Source organism: Panthera pardus, unplaced genomic scaffold, assembly GCF_024362965.1.
Source record: "Panthera pardus isolate Hobbes unplaced genomic scaffold, ASM2436296v1 HiC_scaffold_26, whole genome shotgun sequence".
In the NCBI taxonomy this organism is placed as follows: Eukaryota; Metazoa; Chordata; class Mammalia; order Carnivora; family Felidae; genus Panthera; species Panthera pardus.
In genome coordinates this window covers 35004321-35021024 of record NW_026526832.1, presented here as the reverse complement: position 1 = coordinate 35021024, position 16704 = coordinate 35004321, and the positions used below count along the sequence as shown (strand labels likewise).

General features: G+C 56.1%; 2 long non-coding RNA genes and 1 other non-coding gene across 7 annotated transcripts in view; all 3 read right to left on the bottom strand.

Moving 5' to 3' along the window:
* Positions 1-15016, bottom strand: part of LOC109268977 (uncharacterized) — a 161091-nt gene extending 146075 nt beyond the window's left edge. For all 5 annotated transcript variants that reach the window (XR_008418124.1, XR_008418123.1, XR_008418125.1 and 2 more), the window contains exons 1-5: positions 14638-15016; positions 13079-13264; positions 11668-11810; positions 10363-10560; positions 9413-9551 (exon numbers count right to left, since the gene is read on the bottom strand). This is a non-coding gene — a long non-coding RNA (uncharacterized LOC109268977). The remainder of the gene's footprint in view (positions 1-9412; positions 9552-10362; positions 10561-11667; positions 11811-13078; positions 13265-14637) is intronic.
* Positions 4195-8450, bottom strand: LOC128773693 (uncharacterized). Its single transcript, XR_008418128.1, has 2 exons — positions 8145-8450; positions 4195-4529 (listed from the first exon to the last, which is right to left on the bottom strand). It is a non-coding gene; the product is annotated as an uncharacterized LOC128773693 (long non-coding RNA).
* LOC128773722 (U6 spliceosomal RNA) lies at positions 12174-12280 on the bottom strand. Its single transcript, XR_008418156.1, has one exon. It is a non-coding gene; the product is annotated as a U6 spliceosomal RNA (small nuclear RNA).
* Positions 15017-16704: the final 1688 nt, after the last annotated feature.

The following is a 16704-nucleotide window of genomic DNA, read 5'->3' as shown; positions in this document are numbered from 1 at the left end:
CTGACACAGCAAGGGCTGAGGCGGGACCCAGATCAGGGGGTGTCACTCTTTGCTGGAAGGTACTACAGAAACACCCCTAATCCTTGTTTCCTGAGGCACACAGACTGCTGGAAATTCTGGGGCCTGGCCCTCTGGTGTTTACGGACCCTCCTACCCCAGGAAGTCAGGGGCTAGAAACCTCCTGAGTGTGGGCCGTGCCACATTCTCCACCTCCCCGGTGCCTAACGCGAGGCCATGACACACAGAGTGGGCGATGAGTAAGTGAGGGAAGGAGGGACAGGAGAGAAGGAGGGAGGGAGGGTTACGTCCCAGCCCTGTGCCCCGCTAAATGCTCCCTCCAGGTCACCCACCAGCCTGGTCTGGGCCTCTGCCAACCACTTGCCATCTGAGGCTGTAAGACCAGCTCCTACCCCACGGAGGACTGAGCTCCCATCACGCTTCCCTGGTGACCCATCTGGGACCCACGGTGACTGCCACCCAGGTGAGCCCAACCCTGCCCCCACCTCTCCCGGCCCCCCACTTCTCCTGGCCCCCCCGCCTCTACCAGCCCCTCGCTTTTCCCGGCCCCTGCTTCTCCCCGCCCACACAACCCATAGATCCCCAGCCTGGAAAGCAGCCCCAGTGTTCACCCGCCGAGCACCCTTCTTCTTCCACTGCTTCACCTGCCCCTGTTCATCCAAAGCCCTGGGCTGCACAGAGGGGACACTTCCTGAGGCCACATGCCTGGGGCCCCCCTGTGGGCACTGCACCAGCAGCCCAACCTAAGCCCTGCCTCATCCTCCCCACTGGCAGCCAGGAGCCTCGCGGGCCAAGATGATGAGCCCTGGGCTGGACACCCGCACGCACGCTCCTCCCTACAGCCAAAGGCTCTCACCAGCCAAGATGAGCCAAAGCACCAGGGCCTCAGGACGCTGCAGCAGGAACCCGCATGAAGAGCCCCGGAAAAGCCACACTAGGAGGGAGGGTAGAGGGAAGGGGTGAAGACTATGTCCCAGGAGAGAAGCCACCCCTGTGGACAAGGTGGTGTCAACCAGGGGACCAGGCCCAGCTCCCGAGCCAGTGGCGGGAGGGGTGAGTTAAGGACCTAGGGATACACCACTTTGCAACCTCAGTTCACGGTTATGTAACCGAAATATTTGTCAACAGCGCCCTTACAGAAGACTGCCCTTTGGTTTTGCTTAATCATTACTCTGCAGAGAAAGTCGCGACCCCCCCCCCCCCCACACACACACACACACACACACGGTGCAGATGCTGCACTGGCATAGCGCTCCTGAGGAAATTCAAGAAGGGGAGACAAGAAAGATCACTGGATTAAAGAATCAACTTCTCTATTCCAAGAACATTGACTGAAATTACCACAGATCTCAGAAATCCTATGTTTCAGGGCGCCGAGTCGGTTGAGGGCCCATCGTCGGTTTCGGCTCAGGTCGTGATCTCACAGTTGGTAAGTTCGAGCCCTGGGTCGGGCTCTTCGCTGACAGCAAGGAGCCTGCTTGGGATCCTCTCTCTCTCCCTCGCTCTCTCTGCCCCTCCCCTGGTCCCTCACTCACTTTCTCAAAATAAACAAACCTAAAAAAAAAAAAAAGAAAAAAGAAAAAGAAAAGAAAAAAATCCTATGTTTGGGCAGGTAACCACACATGGCCCCGCCCTCCTCGGAGACAACACAGCATGGCCCCGCCCTCCTTGGAGAGGCTGGGACAGGGAGGTTGCTGTTGCTCTGGCGGATCCAGCTTAGCTTGCTTGACCTTGTCAGCCGGGAGGTTCATTCACTCACAAGTGTATTCTTACCACCAGGAACACAAAAGCAAATTGGGGGGGAGGGCAGGTCTGCGGTACGGAGATCACAGAAGAGTGGAGGCTTTTAACCCTACTGGACCAGGGGTTTCTCTCTCCATGAAGCAAATGTTATCACAGATGCTTCCCCTAGAACCCAACACCCTAAAGATGGGGGCCCACTGTCCCGCTGGCTCCCGGAAGGCCCCGGAGTGTGGGGTGGCCGCCTACAGCTGACCCAAGGCCTGAGTCTCCGGGACCTGGGAACCCCCTGGGTCAGGGACAGAGCCCAGCGGCCCTGCAGCCAGCTGCTGTGCATTCAGGGCCGGCTTAGCGAGCAGCCGCGGGACCCCGCATTCACCGGCACAAAAAAGTCACTGGCAGCGCTCGGCACTGCGGGCCGGGCATCCAGACTTTCTCACCGCCAGACAATACTCGCTCGACATCGCGCGCCTGCTAAGAAGCACATTTCATTAAACAAATCAAGTACGGATTTGGTGGCTTTAGCTTCTATAGAGACTCGAGGCTTTTTGCAGCGGAAGGAGCACTGGCAGCTTAAACCCTAATCCTCCACACGGCCCGCAAAGTAGCCATAAACCCTGCAAGAAATTAGAACAGGTTTCAGGGAAGTGACGCCCGATAACTGAGCGTCATTATTCTTCACTCTGTTTCGTCCCCTGTTTTTCTATCTTTCTCCACTTTTAATTTATGCCATATTCATGTATTTTATGCCTTATAAGCCACCTGAAATTGCTTCTTGAACAGGCAACATGTGAAATGAGATGAAATCAAGATGAGCTGTCAGATTGTCACCTGACCAAGGAGGGAAATCAGGCCCCGATATGATGTCCCTGCATGTGGCCTCCGGGACCATGTGTCCCCAGGGGCCAGCTGACAGCAGAACAGGCAGTCCAGACACAAGCCTCAGGCCCCCGCAGAAGCGGCAAGGTTAGGCACCTTAACGGGTTTGCGCTGCAGGGGTTCCCGAGGCCCTGAGAGAGGCATTTCTGCTCTGTCGAAGGGTCAGCAGAATCGGAATTTCCTGGGGTGCCAAAAACATGCCCACAAAATGAAAATGCACATGCCTGGGCCCATGGGGTCAAAATCTCTGCATTCTGCACCAAGGTCGAAACCAAGGATCTGCACTTTTACCAAGCAGTTCCTAGCTCAGTGAGACATGAGCACACTGCCCTGAAAACGTTGCACGCCTGCCAACCTCCACGTGGCACGTCCAGGGCCCTCCCAAGGGCACCCACACTGAGGCTCCTGCATCCCCAGCTTCCTTGCTGCGCCTGTCCCTCCCTCTCTGACACCCGCTCCCACAGGGCGCCCTCCTTTCTGACCCTGGCCCGACGCCCTCCTCCTACGCCCTCTCCCTGCATGACTCCCACCCAGCGCCCAGGACACCATGGGAGCCCCACTGGCTCCCCCACTCGCCTGCCAGCGCTGCCCACAGCTTCGTGTCAGCCTTCCGCAAGCCTCAGACAGGGTATATGGCAAGTAAATGTTTATTGAACAAACAGATGGATCTTTATTACTTTCTTCCAGGAACTCGCTTGCCCCAAACACATAGCTTGTGACAAAACAAAGCCCAACCAGACCTCTTGCTTGATTACGGTCTGCAAGCTGTGTGCACCTTCCACGTCTCTGAGTCTGGCGCCTGCCATCTCCCCTCTGCTCTCCCTCATGAAACGGGAATTCCGTTTCAGCCTCAGCTTAAGGGCCACCTCCTCCAGGAAGCCTTCTTTGATTTCCTCTTCTTCATTCAACAAACGTTTCCTGAGTGTCCCCCCGGGGCTCAGGCACTTTGCAGGGCTGACAACAAGCAGAGAACAGGCAGGAGGGGTCCCTGCCTGGACTCTCAAGGAGCAGGTAAATGCTGCAGTGATTCATGCCCCCAACCGCCCCCAGTACCTCTGCCAGAACCCTGTTTGCAGAGCCCTTTCACCGATACATCCTTATAATTAGGTATCACCCATGCAACACGCACCCACACAAGGCACCATGCAGATTCTAACAGGCAATGAGAAAGGACTGAGTCGTGCCCATTAACCCACCCACTTCAAAGGAAAAGTTCCTCCGGAAAGGTTTGTTGAATAAGCAAAGCATAAAAAGAAACAGCAGGGGAACCTAGGTAAGGTTAGAAATGAAAGCTAACATCCATTGGAACTGAAAGGAGACCCCACTGCACGCTGACCAGAAGGACCAAACCCCGGAGCCCCGAGGACACCGCCCGCTGGGCCAGGGCGAGGAGAAGCAGGAACGCTCACTGGAGGGCGTGCAGAGGGGAGCGGCCACTCTGGGAGACAGCCGGGTGGCCCCTTACAAAACCAGACCGTTACCTTGTGACCCAGCGGTTGTGCTTCTCGGTGTTTGCCCCCAACGAGCTGGAAGCATATCCACATGAGAAGCTGCACATGACGTGCACAGCAGCTTTATTCCTAAGAGCCAAAGCTCGGGAGCGAGCAAGACGTCCTTCGGTAGCTGCGCTTATGGATAAATACGCTCCAGACACCGGAATATTATTCAGCACCGAAAAGAAATGAGCTGCGAGCCATGAAAAGATGTGGAAGAAACGTAAATGCATGTTTCTGGGTGAAATAATCCACTCTGCAAAGACCATGTGCTGCAGAACTCCAACTATATGATGTTCTGGGAAAGGTGAAATGATACTGTGAGAAGATCACTCAATCACTTGTGGGATCAAGCTCCATGTCAGGCTCCCTCGGCCCCCTCTCCTCCGCTCTCTCTCTCTCTAGAAAAAAAAGAAATGTAAAAAAATGTTGAAAACAATTTAAGTTTGCTTTAATGTTTATTTATTTCTTTTGAGAGAGACCACAAGTGTGCGAGCGGGGAGGGGCAGAGAGAGAGAGAGAGAGAATCTCAACCAGGCTCAAACTGGCCAGCAGCCTCCAAGCGTGGTGACATCTTGCATGGACAGAGGAATGGGGACCCCACGGGCCCTGGAGCCCGACTCCCTGGGTGCACATGTGGGCTTCTGCCTATTACCAGCTCTGTGAACTTGGGCACGTTACTTCTCTTCTCTGTGCCTCAGTTTCCCCATCAGTAAAATGGGGGCAATCATGCTTTCTAAGATCGCTGCGCCCTCTGAAGGAGGGATGCTCTCAGGCACTCCGCAGAGCTGACGTTTGGGAAGCCTCGCATGGGTGGCTGCTGTTAATATACTATCAGCTGTCACTTATCAAGCCCTGTGCCAAAACGTCTCTGTTCCTTAGCTTACCTCAGCCTCACCCGGCCCCCAAGGAAGCATTACAGTCTCCACGCTCAGATGGCTGTCCCAAGCCCGCCCAGGTAATGAGAGAGATCTGGACCAAGGATCCCTGCCTCCAAAGCCGTTGTGCCGCCCAGACTCTCGGGGTCAAAAGTCCCTGTGGAAGGTACCTCGCCCGCTGTAAGCAGCCCAGCTGACTGGCACATTCCTCAGGTGGCTTTGGCCTGGGAACAGCGAAGTCCTAGCTGCAGGAGGGGGGTGGGGGAAGCTGAGCAGAAAAGCCCCAGGTAATGTAAATGGAAACTCTAACCGACAGTCCTGCACCTGGTGTTTTGCATTTCCCAAGACAGCTGAAGGGATTGTGTAGGAAGCTTCACGCCTTGGAGGAAACCCGTCTGTGGCCATCGGGACAGCTGGACTGGGCCCCGAGCCGCTTCACATCCCCGCCTGGAAACACGGTTCGGTGCGGGGGCTTATTTAAACGTCACCCCTCGGGTAACCTGGAACCCATCTGGGAGTCGCCCTCCCTCGGCTATAAGCGGACCCATTCCCGCAGGGCGCTCCAACTCCCGGCCTGGGCCTCAGGGAGGAGGGGGCCATGGCCTGTTCCCCACAGGCTCCTGGGGAATTAAAGGGAGCCCGCAGGGCCACCTGTCCAGGCTGCTCACCGGGAACTCTGAGCGTCCGGCTCCTTCTGATGCCAACTATGCGGGTAGCACACACCACAGACACAGGCATCACAAGGGAGGCGGTGCTCAAACAGATTACGTAAGCTGCCCAAGGTCGCACCTAACTGGAAGAAGCGGGACACAGAGCCAAGCCTGACTCCGAGGCCCTGGCACTTTCCCTGAGCAGGAACTGGAGCCACCACAGTTTGGGGAAACCAGCCCGCATGGTCGCCGGGCATCAGCCACCCTCTGCCACAGAGCACAAGCCTTGGCACTCCGGGGAAACCCCACACAGCAGAAGACAAGGTCTGTGGCCTTGAACTACAGAAAGCTGTGAGGCGGCCGTGCAACTGTGCAAATGACCAGAGCCAAATTCCTGCATCAGCAGAGCCGGCCCAGCTGTGTCAGACAGACAGACAAGCACGTGCGGAGCGGTCAGGGGCACGGTGGGGCTGGAGGAGGCCTCTGCAGCTGTGCGGGGGCGGGGCCGGTGCAGCCAGCCGGTGTCAGGCCGTAAGTGCTGATGCCCGCCCTAGGTGGCCGCTGAGAACGAGGAAGTAGGGTGGCAGGCCCGGCCAAGACCAGGCCCCACGACACGGCTGCAGGAAGAAGGTGGCCGGGAGGCCTTCCGATCCCGGTCAGAAATTTTCATTTGAAATGGGAGGCGGGTAGAGAGTGCCCTTCAGGGACACAAACCACAACAGTGCTGGATGGAGAGCCAGGACCTCGTGGATCCACGCGTGTCCCTGCAGGCAGCGAGCACATGAGGGGCTCAGAGGAAGCCCCCCACTTCCCCATTCTGGTGAGCTGGGCTGCAGTGCCCAGATCTGTGTCCCGCCCCCCTCCCCCCGCACAGTCTGGGTGCCATGGTTCCCCAGTCCCCAGAGAAGGTATAGCAATATTTGTTTGACTTACCTACTTACCACCTCCCCAAACTAGACTCATGCCCATCACGTGCTCCATTTCAGGAGGCTGCTCCGACTTGACTTACAAACCCTCCTGCCTACTGGAACTCTTTCTGAGAGGTGCCTCGAAGAACAAGAGAGGGCCTGGGGCGTCCGGGTGGCTCAGTCAGTTAAGCATCCGACTCTTGATTTCCTGCTCAGATCATGATCTCACGGTTCGTGAGTTTGAGCCCCGCGTCCGGCTCTGTGCTGGCAGCTCGGAGCCTGGAGCCTGCTTCGGATTCTGTGTCTCCCTCTCTCTCTCTGCCCCTCCCCAGCTTGCATGCATGCTCTCTCTCTCTCAAAATAAATAAATAAACTTTAAAACACACACACACACACACACACACACACACAAGCAATACAGGCCCTGATGACAATTCCCCAGGAACAAAAAGTTCAAGAACTAAAAAGGCGAAATGAACCAAGGCCAGATGTTGACTACAGGCAACCTCCAAGTCAACTCCCAGCTAAGCTCAGGCAGACGGGACACGTGGCTGTCTTTCCCAACCTGTCCCCCCGAAAGGTGCACCTCTCGGCCTCCCAGCCTCCACAACGGTGCCCCTCCTCTCACCAGGCATGCCGTGCCTGCACGCAGGGTCCCTGGTCCCCTGGTGGATTCAGGGGGCACAACTCCCAAAGGGGGTGACGCCGGCTTAGCAAGCGGCCTCGAACTCTTGCTCTGACACCACGGATACATCACCAGGCAAACTGCCAGGAGCGGCACCCGCAGGGGAAATGGGCCAGGCAACATGAAAGCAAGAACAAAACCAAAACTGGGTGGGTTATTTTTATCACACTGTAGACTTGCAGCAAAGACCCAACAGCCAAAGGGGCATCCCAGGCGCCGGGCAGGTTTCTCTCAGCCTCTGTCCCTTCCCTCCTTCCGTCCCTCCAGCCCCCTCCTCAGGAAACCCAGAAAGTGGATCGGGTCAGAGCAAACCATCCCTCATTCTGCCTTCTCCACAGGAAAAACTAATTAGTCGCCAAATATTCGCAATGGGTAATTGCTACCTGAATTAATAAGGGCAAACAGCCGGCAAGAAAACAGTGGTTTACTATTTCTGAGCGTGCGCCTCTCTTCACCCGGAGCCCCAGGCTCTGCCGGGAGGGACGGGCTCTGGAGACACGACTCCCGTGGAAGCCTGCAGGAAGGGTGACGCGGCGGCCCGGGGCTGCCCCTGCTCCGGGGTCACTTCCAACACTGCTGTGGCTGGGAGTCACCCTGTCTCCTCTAACACGCAGCATGCGTGTGTGCACATACTCATGCACGTTCACATTTACGCAGATGCACACAGCACACACACAGGCATGTACCACCCACACCATACACGCACACATATATGGGCACTCACACCCGTGCACACAGCACACATGTAAAAGCATTATACACACGCACACACATATGGACAAACGCGCGCGCACGCACATACATACACATGTGCGCACGCACACCCATACGCACACACACAGGCACAAAGCACACACCAGGAACATCCAAGGGGCATCAAACCAGATTCTCACCCAGGATCTGCTTGCCCCGATTTCCCCAACAAGTTGCCCCAGTTTCCTCAGCTCTGACAAGGGGGTATGTAGACCACATTGAGGGGGGTGCAGACAGGAGGGAGAAGGGAGAGGAAGAGGAAAGTTGAGGAGATGCCACGGAAGGCTAGAAGAGACCTGCGGCAGCCCCCTCCACCCCACCCCAGCACAGATGCCAGAGTCACACCCAGAGTGCTTCTGGGGAGCCTGCTGAGCCCCACCACAGCCCTGCCGTGTGACCTCAGACACAGCACTTTCCCCCTCCGGGCCTGGGTTTCTGCCTGTGTGCAAATGGAACAGTTCTGAGGCGCTGCCCTCCAGGGAGGGTTCAGTTCAAGCTGGGGATCACCACGGTCTCCCCTGCCCTCGGCCCCTCCCCGCCCCTGCCCAACGAGCACTTTCCACAGGACTTCTCTGGCACACGGCAGCGAGTAACTTCCGGGGGGAGGGGAGCCCAGGGCTTGCTGGAGGCGTCACGGTGTCACAGGCAGCTTGGGCCACAGACATCCAGCCACCGACCGTACTGTCAAGTCGGCCCAGGGGATTCTGGACTGTGTCTGCCACGGCTGCCCAAGCCGGATACGCTTCCATGTGAAGCTGCCCAGGACGCCGTGTCCGCATGATGCCGACAATCTGTCCTTCGGTTTTTACGTTTAATGACATGTTGTAAACAGCTCTCACGGCTGTGCGTGCAGAGCCCTTTTTCTACCAGACAAACAGTAATTCTCCGGAAGGCTCTATCACAGATCGAACCGAACCCCTATTAAGGCTACTGGCAATCTTTGACTTTCACAAGCATCACTATAATCATCTGCTTATAGGTACTCGTTCTGGATAAATAAAAAGTTCTCTGCGTGTAGAGATCTACATATATCTTTAAAGGTTCATATCTGCCTGGAAACAGAAGTCCGGCCCATCACACACCAGGCCATCAGCTGCGGCTCCTTCTGGGGCACGGGATTAGGAAAGAAAACTCAGGCTCTCAGTAAGCAATACTTTATGTTTATGAAGCGGAATGAGTACGGGGGGGAAATAAACGAAATGCAGTCACTGTCTAAACCTCTTCAGAAGTGGTTTTACCAGCAGGTCTGGATCTGGCAGGAGCAGAGCCACATAATCACGGAGCGAAGGGAGGAAGAGGGGAAACGTCCGGCAGAGGGAGAGGCCAGGAGCCACCGCTTTGTGGGGTCAGCTCTCCCCTGGGCTGGCGGGGACAGGACCTGGCTTCGAACCCTGCTCTGTGCACTCACCTGGCGCCTGGGTGTTGTTTCGCCTCGGAGGACTTCCATTTCCTCGTGTGTAACACGAGGTCAGCAGGTCAAACGGGCTCAACAGCGAGCACCCGGAACAGGGGGGCCGCCATCGGTGTCTGTCCTGCCGCCTTCTGCCCTGTTCCGGGTGCAGAGGAAAAGAAAAACTAATCTCACGGCTGCTCCTCAAGTCCTCACTCCTCTCCAGCCTCCCCCAGGGCCCCCAGCCCGGTCTCAGGGTTTACGGACCCTGTGGCCTTTCTCCTGAAGAGAGAGCCCCTGACAACACCACATCTTGGGGCCCAAACGTGAGCACATCTAGAAACCCCAAGATGACTGGGGCACCTGGGGGGCTCCATCGCTTAAGCGTCCGACTTCGGCTCAGGTCACAATCTCACAGTTTGTGGGTTCGAGCCCCGTGTCAGGCTCTGTGCTGACAGCTCGGAGCCTGGAGCCTGTTTCAGATTCCGTGTCTCCCTCTCTCTCTGCCCCTCCCCCACTCATGCTCTATCTCTCTCTCAAAAATAAATAAACATTAGAAATCCCAAGGTGATTAGTAACTAAGAAAGATAACCATCTTTGTCACGAATGATATATGGCAATAAACCTATTGGCCAGTGTTTTTGATTTATTTATTTTTCCAGGAAAACACAGTGAGCCAAGAACACCGAAACATAGCAACCCCAGGCCTGAGCAAGGGTGTTCTTAAAAATCCCCATCATGCTTACAGAGTTTAGTGATCTTCCCCCCTTCACGTGGACACACCCGGAGTTAGGAGTCAGGACCCCTGCAAACCCAAACGTGGAGGGAGGCCCGGCGGGCAAGAACCCACAGTGCGGTGGCCTCGCACATCAGTCCCGCTGTGGTCACCCAGCGCTGAGCAGCCCACACCCCCACCAGGATCCACAGGCGCCCACACCCGGCCAGGCCACTGAGTAATCCCAGCTCACCTACAGCCATGTGACCTCAGGAATCAATGACTTCAGCCAAAAGGCCCAGCTTCCCCATCTGTAAGGGAGCGTCTCCTTCCAGGGAGGTCGTCAGAGGATCCCATGAGCTAAAGTGGACCAGCTAGGGGGACAAGGACTGATGTCATCACATTCCTGCAGGTCTCAGGAGGCTGTTCACATCGTCAGATGAGCTCGGGTCTGTGAAATATGTGAGGACATGAAAAGCAGGGACTTTAGTCACCCAGGAGCCATCACTGGGTCCCCAACCAGCTGGACTCCCCAGGACTGGGAAGGAAGCTGAAGGAAGCTGCCCAGAATGGCCAGCAGTCACTGAGGCTCCGAAACGCTCCCTCCACCTGCTCAGCTCCTGCCCTCCCCACTGGCCTGCCTCCCCTCTGCCCCAAGAGCAGAGTCTCCCCAGTTCCCAACCTGAGAATCAGCTTTTGGCTCTCTCCAGGGAGACACTTTGAAGGCTTCAAGTGCCTCTCTCCAGGGAACATCAAAGACCATGGCACTTCCCACGGCATCCTTAAACCCAGTGACCTGCGAATGTCCGGCCTCACGGCACCTATAGGACATGACCTGACGGCCTCACTTTGATCAGTGAGTCACTGGCCCCCAGACCCCGTGCCCCAAATCCACCGCGAGGGTAGTGAGATGACTCCCCAAACGGAGGGGCTGAGATGCGTTATGCCTGGGATTTGCACCTTTCCCCCAATCAGTAAAAAGCTGTGTCTCTGTAAGTCTCTCATCTGCTTTTTTATGGGTTAATGGGTTAAACATTTTTAATTTTAGAAATAATTGCAAATAACTGAAGAGCCACTGGCTCCCAGCTCCTGATCTCGCCATGCAAAGGGGACAATATTTTTAGGCCTATTCAAGTTACCCACCCTGGCCGCGAATGAAATATTAATGAAAGGTTATGCTTGCAGCCTTCAGAAAATGATTACTCGAGACAGCAATTATATTTTCCCCCTTTCTGTGTAATAAAACTGCACCTCACTGTGCAGTAGGAATTAATAATTCCGAGCCCTGTTGTTACAGAGGCGGGCATCAAAGCAGAAGAGAAGGCATGCCCGAGAGGGAAAACACAAACACGTTTAGACCCACAAAGGAAGTGGGTGACTTCAACAGAGCAGGATTCTATATTCAGGGCTGGGATCATTTCTCAAGGTCATTAACTGCTCTAGCCGACTGAAAGAGTGGCCCAATTACAAAGCACACAGAGAAACAGAAATTAGAACAGGACATTAGCGACAGCCCCAACTCCGGGTCACTCGGCACGGCCCGCAGCCTGGCAGGTACCTGCAGCCAATCGGCCAACTCCCCAGAATCCTTCCAAGGGACTCGAAAACTCAGGACAGCCAACTGCCTTCAGAGCCAACAGCTTACTAGCTTCCCAGGCAATTTCCACATGAGCAGAAAGAGGACACCTTTCTCCTTCCAGCCTGGAAAAGAGCAATGAGAATAGCGGCCGTTTATTGAACACCTACTACTTGCCAGGCAAATACAGCGAGGCAGGAACTCCCATCTTCGTCTGATAGGAAAAAAGCACTGAAGCGCAGAGAGATTCGAAGACTTGCACAAGGTGACCCGGTAAACGGCAGAATTGGGATGTGAGCCGAATTCAAAGACGGGGAGGGCGGTCTGCGTCTGCCCTGCTCCCTGTTGTGTCCCCACGATAGCAGGGACTCAAGCAATTCTACTTATTTAACGAATGCGTTAAACTGAACAGAGCATCCATTTTCGGAAGGCAAACTCTGCAACTTGTCAACAGACTTGAAAAGAAAAATCAGTTGTGACTTTATTTTTTTCATACGGAACGCCTCGTGAATCTGGGTGTCATCCCAGCGCCCGGGCCACGCTAATCTTCTCTGTGTTGCTTCCATTTTAGTCTACGTGCTGTCGAAGCGAGCACGAGAAAAAACACTTGTGACTTTCCATACGTCCCAGGGTTCAGGGAACTGGGCTAGGCAGGGGAAAGGGCAGGCACGCAATTTTGCACACCCCGTGACAAAGGCACCCATCACTGCCCCCCCAGTGCAAGCTCTGATTTTGTCCCTGGTAGGGTGGTATAGGGTGTGAAGCAATTAGGGTTTTATTTTGTTCTGCGACAATGTGGAACTCAGAAATTTTTCATGACGCTCCCTTGAGAAACCTTGGGTGACCACATCAGATCATGCCCTGGCCCTCAGGGTGTGGGGGCTGCCTACCACCCTACAGCCCTTTAGGTAACTCTGGGGCAAATGAGAAAAACCTACGGCCTTGTCTTAGAGAACAAGGTCACAGGTTGCAACGGAACAGATATGTGGGTAGCTGTGACGTGGCCCAGATCATGTGGCCTGGAGCAGGGTGCCCAACAGGCAGGAGAGAATCTGCTGACCCTACCAGAGGTGGGAGAGCTGCTGAGGCAGGGGGAACAAAACTGTCCTGGGGTCACAGAGGTGGGGGTGAGGCCTTCCCCTTTGGCAGGGAAGAGCCGGGGTTCCCAAGAGCTGGGCTTGTAGAGAGAAGGGCCTAGGGAGGCCAGGAAATGGCCAGCGGGGTGATGGGGCCGACTGCCTGCTGGGTGGGTTCTTCGGGCCCCAGGATTCTTCTGGAAATTGCAGCACCTCTGTGTACATGGGAGGACCTGGGGCAGCCCTTTGTGAACCGAAAGCCAGGAGAGGGGGAGAGGATGTGAGACGGGGCTTAGAGAGACACTCAGAGAACTCACCCACTCTTCAAGCAGAGGGAGCGTGCTGGGGTAGACTGAGTACTCCTTAAAGCAGACAGGCCGAGTGACAGAGCCCAGGCTGGTGAGAGGGCTAGCAGACAGCAGCCAGAGAAGGGACAGCCATTTGTTGAGTGTCCAGTAAGCGCTTGGGGCCGAATACAATGCCAGAAAGCACAAACACAGCCCCTGCGGGTCAAGCGGTGAACAGACATGTCAGTGCCTCCCGGGTACAGCCAGATGCAGCAACAAAGCCCCAAGTCCCGCTGGGGAATTGTGAGAGAGCCACGTGACACAAAGGGCTCAGGTGAAGTGGACTGCGGCCCCGAGACACCGCCAACCCAAGGTCCCAGAGGACCCCCCAGACGGCCCTCTAGGATGAGGACACCCTGGAGGGAAGCAGGAATAACACCAAGGCCAGAGGCACCTGCTGGAGGGAAAGATGGAGAAAGGATCCCAGCACCTCCGGAAAAGGGCCAGGGCGCCTGCTTTTTCTGACACCAAACGGATCCACTGACACTTATCCTCCTTGGTCACAATATGGTCCCAGAGCCCAGAGGTGGCAAGCCCTTCCACCCCCACCTTCCTCCTGCCCTTGCTTAACCTCTTAGTCCTTCCCTGCTCAGCAGGACTTGGTCAGAGAGGCCACACGCAGGAAAGGCACAGTGGCAGAAGAGAGAAAGATGTGTGGCAGGTGGCCAGTCAGCCCTGGGACAGAGCAGCCCGAGGACGCCATTTACAGCATAACAGAGTTCCCCCAGGAAGCCCCCAGGGCCGTTACTGGCCTGCTTGACCGGCTTCCGGTCAAGGAGGCTCAGGACAGGCATGAGAGAGCAGGCAGGTCCACGCAGAGCCGCTGGACGGATCGCCACCGCAGGAGCTGAGCCAGGGCTGGGCTCCCTGGCTGGGGACAGCCTGACCGAGGGCGGTGGCCAGTGCTGACCACAGATGCCCCAGCCTTCACGTGCAACTGAGTGAGTGGCATCTGTGTGAAGAAGTGGGAATGTTCCAAGAACCAGATCCTCCTTCCCTCTTCCAGAAAATTGAGGTCATTTTCCAGGAATGTTGAAGAAGTCTAGAGCTGCCTTCCGCAGCCCTGAAATACAGGGCACTGTCCCAGTCACAGGTCCCCCAGCTCCTGTTCTGAGGGCAGGCAGTCCCGAGACGCGGGGGCCCGGGCTGCCACCACCCCCACCAGCCCCAAATCGGTAGGAAAGAGCCTTTCCTCTGCGTGTTGGAGCTGCTTCCTCCTCCCCCGCCCCAGGCCTCACCCAGCTTGGGGACTCAATGCCAGAGGACAGGCTAGGGGCGACACACCTGCGCTGTGGGATGTGGGCCTGGCGGGGAGGAGGCCCCACTCCTGCCCTGGAGATGCCCCCTGACGGTGTTTTCTCCACCTGCTCACGGCCATGGGGAAGGGGCGCTCTGCCCGAGGCACGCGGGCATCACACACTCACGCGTTCGTCCCGTAACACGCCCTGGATGCCTCACGACGCGCGGTCTTAAAACAGAAGCGGTCTCAGAGCTGGGGGGAGGGGGGGGGTGGGGAGACTGGTGCTTACCCGACCCAACGCAGGGTGATGGCCAACCCAGGTCGGGACGGGGACAAGCGCCGGCGCGGGCCCACAGGGCGCAGAGGGGCATCCGCCCAGGACGGAGCGCCGGCCCGGGGTGCAGAGCAGGGAAAGGGAGGGAGGGTCCGCGGCCCGCGGGACCCCGGGGCTCGGCTGAGGGCGCCTCTCTAGAGCCTGGATTGAGGAAGCTGGGGTCAGAGCACCAGACAGGAGTCCCTGTTGCTGAATTCCCCTCGCAGACATCAGAGGCCAAGAGGAACACGCACTCGAGGCCACCCGCGCCGGCCCTTCCAGCTGGGTCAGAAAAACCGGTCGCCGCGTCCGCAGCGCGGGCGCAGGCGCAGGTTCCGCGGCGGGACCCGCCCGCCGCCTCTCACGGGAAGAGGCGGCGGGCCCCGGGGCGGGCCCAGGGCGGGGCTCGGAGGGGCCCCGCCCACCCCGCGCTCGCTGCGCCGCCCGCCCCGCCCGGGTTTCCACCTGGTGAACCTCCCAGCCTGGTCCGCCCTACGCCCTCCGGTGCCTGCCTCCTGGCATCTCCCGAAACTCAAAATCACCTCTTTTTAAATCCCGTTTCTTTGCTCAAGACTTTTTTAGAGGAGGCCTTTCGTTATTCCTGGACCCAGATATAATTTTTCTCTCTTTTAATCACCCCACCTCCACACTCCCCCAAAACCCTACCCCCACCCTCGCAACTTGTGCGAACCTCTACGGCTGATCAGACTCTCTGTGCTTCAGGCAGATTCCCGGGGCCGCCCTGCCGCCGGACCCTGGGGGCTCCTTGAGGACCGTCTGTGGAATGGAATGGAGAGGACTCGCATCCCTTCCCCCGCGCGCACTTCCAGCTCCACACTGAGCCTTCCCCTGCCGACTCTCGTGACCCAGAGTAGGAACCCCGGGCCCTGCCTTTCGGTTGAAGTTTCCTCCGCCCTGCCTTGCGTTGTCCTCTGGCTCCTGGAAACCGCCGGGCTTGCCTCCCAAGTGCAGTCTTGGAGGGCATTTCCGCTGGTCTTTGGGGCACCGGACGTGCGCTGAGTGTTAGAGGACCAGTAGAGCCGTAAGACCCCGTTGGTCCGGCGCAAGGGTGTGCTGCAAGGTGGGAAGACCGTGACCCTTCGGGGCAGGCAGGCCAACTCTGCCTGCCACACACCATGATTGTGCTTAGGCAACCTCCCTGAGCCTCAGTTTCTTCAACTGTAAAATAGGGACAATAAATAGCTATCTGTAGCCTTCCTGTAAGGAATGAAGAAAAGCGGGGGCACTTCCGGGCTGTCAGTACACATTAGCCATTATCGGATACCCAGTGCAGACTGGAGATTCGGAACACAAGCTCTGGACCCAGATTACCTGAGCCAAACCTTGCCTCCACCACGTGTTTATTGAGTAACCTTGGATAAGTTTCCTCACCTTTCTGTGCCTCGGTTTTCTCATCCATGAAATGGGTATAATATGCTTAACACTCACACAGTTTCTGTTTGGGGGAGATGAAAAGTTTGGGAAATAGTGGTGGGGGCTGCAGAGCACTGTAAATGTAATTAATGTCACTGAATTGTCACTTCAAGTGGTTTCAATGGACATTTTTATGTTACGTATGATTTATCACAATTTTACAAAGCTGATAATGTAATCTATCAAGAAGCAATGAATCATATGTGGATTATGTCTCAATAAAACTGTTTTTAAAAAATAAAAATACGTGGAGGTGATATTTGGTGTTCAAGCCCTGAGTTAGGCTCTCTGCTGTCAGCATGGAGCTTGCTGTGGATCCCCTGGATCCTTTGGATCTCTCTCTCTCTCTCTCTCTCTCTCTCTCTGCCCCTCCCCAGCTTACACAGGCCAGTTCTCTCTCTGTCTCTCTCTCAAAAATAAACATTAAAAATTATTATTAATAATAATAATATATCTACCTGATAGGGTTGTGGGAAGGAGTTAAATGAGTCTGTACAGTACTTAGAACAGTGTCCAGGACTGTTGGGAAACACCCAGCCAGTGTTGGCTAGCATATCAAATATACATCATCCATCATTTAATTTAATCTTTATAAGAACCCTACAAGTT